Consider the following 7,926-nt stretch of genomic DNA (forward strand, 5'->3'; position numbering starts at 1 on the left):
GTGGCTCAGCAGTAAAGGGTCCACGTGCAAACACAGGAGATGTAGAAAACACTGGTTTGATCCTTGGCTCAGGAAGACCCCCTGGAAAAGGGCATGGCAACCCACTCCAGTATTCTTGTCTGGAAAGTTCCATAGACAGAGGAGCCTGGCAGGCTGCAGTCCATCAGGTCACAAAGTTAGGACATGACTGTGCACATGCATGCAAGTACAAAGTATGCATCACATAAAATTTACCACTTTAGCCATTTGAAAGTGTATGGTTCAGTGACATTAAGTACATTAATGGTGTTGTGTCACCATAACCACTATCTGGTTCCAGAACTTTTCATCACCCTAAATCCCATACCCATTAAACAGTCCTTTAAGTCCTCCTTTGCAGCCCCTGGCAACCACTAATCCACTCTCCGTCTCTGTGGATTTGCCTGCTCAGGATATTTCATATCAATGGGATAATCTACTATGCCATCTTCTGTATCCGGCTTCTCTTACTGAGCATCATTTTTCCAGGATCATCTGCATCGTGGTGTGTGTCAGTGCTTCATTCCTCTTTTTGGCTGAATTATATATTTCATTGTTTGTGTGCATGTGCCTTTTTTTGTTGTTGTTGTTTATTCATCCACCAGTAGATAAACAAAAGTATTTCTACATTTTGTCTGTTGTGGGTGTACATGGATTTATTTGAATCCGTTTTCAGTGAACTTGAGTGTATACCTGGGAGTGGCATTGCTGAATGATATGCTAATTCTATGTTTAAGACTGATGCATTTTGTTTTTAAAGTTTTGAGTGTGTGGAATGTGGGATCTTAGTTTCCTGGCCAGGGATCAAATTCATATCCACTCATTGCAAGGCAGTTTCTTAACTAATGGACCACAAGGTAAGTTCCCAAAATACAGGTGATTTTAAACAGTGGGTTTTGTGTGTGTGTGTGTGTGACCATGTCACATGGCATGTGGGATCTTAGTTAGCCCACTAGGGATTGAACCCATGGCCCCTGAATTGGAAGCACAGAGTCTTAATTAACCACTGGACTGCCAGGGAAGTTCTTTTTTTCCCCCCACAACACAATTGTTTGAAATTATTTATTTGTTTCTTTGTTTATTCCCTCCACTTATTGGAATAGAAATTTCAAGGGAAAAGAGACTTGGTTTCTTTTATACACTGTAATGGACCATGGCAGGTACACCCAGCACAAAGGAGATATTGGGAAAGGCAGGTAGACACCATAGATGCAGGCTCCCTTTGTGGTCTCAGACAACACTCTATTCACATGGCCACCCCTCTTACTGGTTCGGCGGCTGTGGCCTTCTGAGCCAAAGGCATAAAGACAACCACCCCACAGCAGTGGAGGAGAGCCCAGAGCCTCTGGAACAAAGTCTGGATTCTGCACTTCCCAGCTGGAGGCAGTGGAGCTCTGGGGAGAGACACTGAGTCGGGAATCCAGATTAGCTCTAGTGCTGGGCACTGGGGTCCAAAACATGAATAAGATTTTGCTTTCAGAGAACTCCTACTCGGAGAAGCAAATGGGCAGGGGAGTGTGGGCTGACTTAGAGTCCCCGGTGGCACAGTGGTAAAGAATCCACCTGCCAAATGCAGGAGACGCAGGTTTGATCCATGGGTCGGGAAGATCCCCTGGAGAAGGAAATGGCAACCCACTCCAGTATTCTTGCCTGCAAAACTCCATGGATGGAGGAACCTGGCAGGCTATGGTCCATGGGGTCACAAAAGAGTCAGACACGACTTAGTGACTAAACAACAGCAAAAAGACATCTTTGGAGTAGAGTGGCTTTGTGGGGCATGGGGAGATTTCTCAGAGCCGGGCAGGGGAGGTGATTATGTGAGTTGGGCCCTGAGGAGTGAGTAGGACTTGGATGAATGAAGAAGAAGAAGAAAAGCATTTATTTTCGACAGGACTTCTGTAAATCAGTGGCCTCTCCTTCCTGGGAGCGTGCCGGGAGCTGTCCGTGGTGCTGCCGCCGCCGCCGCCAAGCCGCTTGCGCGAAACAAGTTTGGCTCTTGTCAGGTTTATTTTTAATTGTGGTTGAAATATAGCGGGAGAGCGTCCCTGGTGGTTCAGATGGCAAAGAATCTGCTTGCAATGCAGGAGACTCGGGTTTGATCCCTGGGTCAGGAAGATCCCCTGGAGAAGGGAATGGCAACTCACTTCAGTAGTCTTGCCTGGAGAATCTCATGGAACTAAAATCTACCATCTAATAATGTTTAAAGCTAGTGGAGGTGATGGAATTCCAGCTGAGCTATTTCAAATCCTAAAAGATGATGCTGTGAAAGTGCTGCACTCAACATGCCCACAAATTTGGAAAACTCAGCAGTGGCCACAGGACTGGAAAAGGTCAGTTTTCGTTCCAGTTCCAAAGAAAGGAAATGCCAAAGAATGCTCAAACTACCACACAGTTGCACTCATCTCACACGGTAGTAGAGTATGCTCAAAATTCTCCATGCCAGGTTTCAACAGTACGTGAACCATGAACTTCCAGATATTCGAGCTGGTTTTAGTAAAGGCAGAGGAACCAGAAATCAAATTGCTAACATCCACTGGATTATTGAAAAAGCAAGAGAGTTCCAGAATAACATCTATTTCTGCTTTATTGACTATTTTAAAGCCTTTGTGTGGATCACCACAAACTGTGGAAAATTCTTAAAGAGATGGGAATACCAGACCACCTCATCTGCCTCCTGAGAAATCTGTATGCAGGTCAGGAAGCAACAGTTAGAACTGGACATGGAACAACAGACTGGTTCCAAGTCAGGAAAGGAGTACATCAAGCCTGAATATTGTCACCCTGCTTATTTAACTTATATGCAGAGTACATCATGCGAAATGCTGGGCTGGATGAAGCACAAGCTGGAATCAAGATTGCCGAGAGAAATATCAATAACCTCAGATATGCAGATGACACCCACCTTATGGCAGAAAGTGAAGAAGAACTAAAGAGCCTCTTGATGAAAGTGAAAGAGGAGAGTGAAAAGGCTGGCTTAAAACTCAACATTCAGAAAACTAAGATCATGGCATCCAGTCCCATCACTTCATGACAAGTAGACAGGGAAACAATGGAAACAGTGACAGGCTTTATTTTTTGGAGCTCCAAAATCACTGCAGATAGTGACTGCAGCCTTGAAATTAAGATGCTTACTCCTTGGAAGAAAAGCTATGACCAAGCTAGACAGCATATTAGAAAGTAGAGACATTACTTTGCCATCAAAGTTCCATCTCGACAAAGCTATAGTTTTTCCAGTAGTCATGTATGGATGTGAGAGTTGGGCCATAAAGAAATCTGAGCACTGAAGAATTGATGCTTTTGAGCTGTGGTGTTGGAGAAGACTCTTGAGAGTCCCTTGGACTGCAAGGAAATCAAACCAGTCTATCCTAAAGGAAATCAGTCATGAATATTCATTGGAAGGACTGATACTGAAGCTGAAACTCCAATACTTTGGCCCCCTAATTCGAAGAACAACTCATCTGAAAAGACCCTGATGCTGGGAAAGATTGAAGGTGGGAAGAGAAGGGGATGATAGTGGATGAGATGGTGGGATAGTATCACTGACTCAATGGCCATGAGCTTGAGCAATCTCTGGGAGTTGGTGATGGACAGGGAGACCTGACGTGCTGCAGTGCATGGGGTTGCAAAGAGTTGGACACGACTGAGTGATTGAACTGAACTGAATGTTTAAAGATTTCGAAAATAATTTAACCCTCTACATTCACCACCATTTCTTCTTTTTTAAATTTTTATTTATTTTTATTTTTCAGCTGTGCTCAGTCTTAATTGCTTTTCTCTAGCTGTGGTGAGTGCAGGCTACTCTCTAGTTGGGGTGCTTGGGCTTCACACTGAAATGTCTTTTCTTGCTACAGTGTGGGCTCCAGGCATGTGGGCTTCAGCAGTTGCAGCAAGTAGGCTTCTGTAGTTGTGGTGCACGGGCCCAGTTGCTCTGTGGCATGTAGGATCCTCCCAGACCAGGGATTGAACCTGTGTTCCTTGCATTTGCAGGAGGATTCCTGCCCATTGCACCACCAGGGAAGTCCATAAGGATTTTTTTGGATGTGGACCTTTTTAAAAGTCTTTATTGAATTTGTTTACAGTATTGTTTCTGTTTTATGTTTTGGTTCTTTGGTCATGTGGGATCTTAGTTCCCTGACCAGGGACTGAACCCACACCCCTTGCATTGGAAGGCAAAGTCTTAACCACTGGGCCACCAGAGAAGTCCCTATTCTAATAATTTTTAAATGTAAAGTGTAGTGGCTTCACATTGTTGGACACCCCCCTACCATTCATCTCTAGAACTTTCTCATCTTCCCAAACTGAAACTCTGTCCTCATGGAACACTGATGTCATTCCAATTCCCTTAAGTTTCTTGAGGTCAGAGATGTTTCATTTTGTCATTGCTGTATTTTTAATCCCTAGATCAGTGGTTGAGAACCTGTGGGCAATTTTACCCAAGATGGGACATTTGGTGATGTCAGGGCTATTTTTGATTATCATGACTGGAGGGGATGGAGTTGATACTGGCATGGAGCAGGTAAAGACCAACGACACTGCCCAACACCCTACAATGCCCAGGACAGCCCCCCTCCCAAGATAATTGTTGTTGTTCAGTCGTGTCTGGCTGCAAACCGTGGACTGAAGCATACCAGGCTTCTCTGTCCTTCACCATCTCCTGGAGCTTGCTCAAACTCACGTTCACTGAGTTGGTGATGCCATCCAAACATCTCATCCTCTGTCAAGCATCTCTTCCTCTGTTGTCCCCTTCTCCCGCTTTCAATGTTTCCCAGCATCAGGGTCTTTTCCGATGAGTCAGCCCTTCACATCAGGTGGTCAAAGTATTGGAGCTTCAGCTTCAGCATGAGTCCTTCCAATGAATATTCAGGATTGACTTCTTTTACTATTGATTGGTTTGATCTCCTTGCAGTCTAAGGGACTCTCAAGAATCTTTTCCAACACCACAGTTCAAAAGCATCATTTCTTTGGCTTGAAACAAAGTTGGTTTTCAATAAAATTTGTTGAGGCAATGAAATGGCTAAACCGCCTTGAATCTTCTTCTCCTCATTTGCAAAGGGGATTCATACAAATACATTTGATTCTCATTATTTTCAGTTTCTGTATTTGTAAATTTGCCTGTTGAACTTTATTTGTAACTCCCAAAATCAATATTCATGGTGCTTTCAGGATCATTTGTAGACAACACAGAGAAGTGGAAAAAACTGAGTACTGGCCGTGCATGTGTTCCCCGCTGAGGCTGAACCAGGTGATGGTCATTCAAGCCTTGACTGCAAACAACTGTCCTTTTAGGGGTCTATTTAGAGTTATGCTTTTAACATTTTGGGGTTTGTTGGTGATTTTGGTATTAAAATGGCCCCCACGCATAGTGCTGAAGTGCTGTCTAGTTTCTGTTAGCACAAGAAGGCTGTGATTGAGAGAGTTGATTTAGGTAGACTGATAAGGAGTCTGGGGCCCTCAAGGAGGAAGGGGTCCAGTTCAGTTCAGTCACTCAGTTGTGTCCGATTCTTTGTGACCCCATGGACTGCAGGGTGCCAGACTTCCCTGTCCAACACCAACTCCCGGAGATTGCTCAAACTCATGTCCATCGAGTCAGTGATGCCATCCGACCATTTCATCCTTTGTTGACCCCTTCTCCTCCTGCCTTCAGTACTTCCCAGTATCAGGGTCTTTTCAGATGAGTCGTTCTTTGAATTAGGGGGCCAAAGTATTGGAGCTTCAGCTACAGCATCTGTCCTTCTAAGAAATATTCAGAACTGATTTCCTTTAAAATGGACTGGTTTGATCTCCTTGCAGTCCAAGGGACTCTCAAGAGTCTTCTCCAACACCACAGTTCAAAAGCATCAATTCTTTGGTGCTCAGATTTCTTTATGGCCCAACTCTCACATCCATACATGACTACTGGAAAAACTATAGCTTTGACTAGACGGACCTTTGATGGCAAAGTAATGTCTCTGCTTTCTAATATGCTGTCTAGCTTGGTCATAGCTTTTCTTCCAAGGAGTAAGTGTCTTTTAATTTCAAGGCTGCAGTCACTATCTGCAGTGATTTTGGAGCTCCAAAAAATAAAGCCTGTCACTGTTTCCATTGTTTCCCTGTCTATTTGTCATGAAGTGATGGGACTGGATGCCATGATCTTGGTTTTCTGAATGTTGAGTTTTAAGCCAGTCTTTTCACTCTCCTCTTTCTCTAGTTCTTCTTCACTTTCTGCCATAAGGGTGGTGTCATCTGCATATCTGAGGTTATTGATATTTCTCTCTGCAATCTTGATTCCAGTTTGTGCTTCATCCAGCCCAGCATTTCGCATGATGTACTCTGCATATAAGTTAAATCAGCAGGTGACAATATCCAGCCTTGACATACTGCTTCCCCAATTTGGAACCAGTCTGTTGTTCCATGTCCAGTTCTAACTGTTGCTTCCTGACCTGCATACAGATTTCTCAGGAGGTAGATGAGGTGGTCTGGTATTCCCATCTCTTTAAGAATTTTCCACAGTTTATTGTGGTCCACACAGTCAAAGATTTTAGCATAGTCAATAAAGCAGAAGTAGCTATTTTTCTTGAACTCTCTTGCTTTTTCTATGATCCAGTGGATGTTTGCCATTAGTTCTCTGGTTCCTCTGCCTTTTCTATCTTCAGTTTGAACATCTCGAAGTTCTTAGTTCATGTACTGTTGAAGAATTTTGAACATTTTGGAGAATTTGAACATTCTTGGAGAATTTTGAACATTACTTTGCTAGTGTGTGAGATGAGTGCGATTGTGCAGTAGTTTGAACTTCTTTGGCATTGCCTTTCTTTGGGATTGGAATGAAACTGACCTTTTCCAGTCTTGTGGCCACTGCTGAGTTTTCCATATTTGTTGGCCTATTGAGTGTAGCTCTTTCACAGCATCATCTTTTAGGATTTGAAATAGCTCAACTGGAATTTCATCACCTCCACTTACTTTTTTCGTAGTGGTGCTTCCTAAGGCCCACTTGACTTCACACTCCACGATGTCTGGCTCGAGGTGAGTGATCACACCATGGTTATCTGGGTCATTAAGATTTTTTTTTTGTATAGTTTTTCTGTGTATTCTTGCCTTGCCACCTTTTCTTAATATCTTCTTCTTCTGTTAGGTCCATACTGTTTCAGTCCTTTATTGTGCCCATCTTTGCATGAAATGTTCCTTTTGTATCTCTAATTTTCTTGAAGAGATTTTTAGTCTTTCCCATTCTATTGTTTTCCTCTATTTCTTTGCATTGATCACTGGGGAAGGATTTATTATCTCTCCTTGCTATTCTTTGGAACCCTGCATTCAGATGGGTATATCTTTCCTTTTCTCCTTTGCCTTTAGCTTCTCTTCTTTTCTCAACTATTTGTAAGGCCTCCTCAGACAACCATTTTGCCTTTTTGCATTTCTTTTTCTTGGGGATGGTCTTGATCACTGCCTCCTATACAATGTCATGAACCTCCATCCATAGTTCTTCAGGCACTCTGTCTATCAGATCTAATCCCTTGAATCTATTTGTCACTTCCACTGTATAATTGTAAGGGATTTGATTTAGGTCATAACTGAATGGTCTAGTGGTTTTCCCTACTTTCTTTAATTTAAGTCTGAATTTGGCAATAAGGAGTTCATGATCTGAGCCATAGTCAGCTCCTGGTCTTGTTTTTGCTGACTGTATAGAGCTTCTCCATCTTCGATGGCAAAGAATATGATCAATCTGATTCCGGTATTGACCATCTGGTGATATCCATGTGTAGAGTCAACTCTTGTGTTGTTGGAAGAGGGTGTTTGCTATGACTAGTGCGTTCTCTTGGATAAACTCTGTTAGCCTTTGCCCTGCTTCATTTTGTACTCCAAGGCCAAACTTGCCTGTTACTCCAGGTAGCTCTTGACTTCCTATTTTTGCATTCCAATCCCCTATGATAAAAA

Source organism: Muntiacus reevesi, chromosome 1 (genome assembly GCF_963930625.1).
Source record: "Muntiacus reevesi chromosome 1, mMunRee1.1, whole genome shotgun sequence".
Taxonomy (NCBI): Eukaryota; Metazoa; Chordata; class Mammalia; order Artiodactyla; family Cervidae; genus Muntiacus; species Muntiacus reevesi.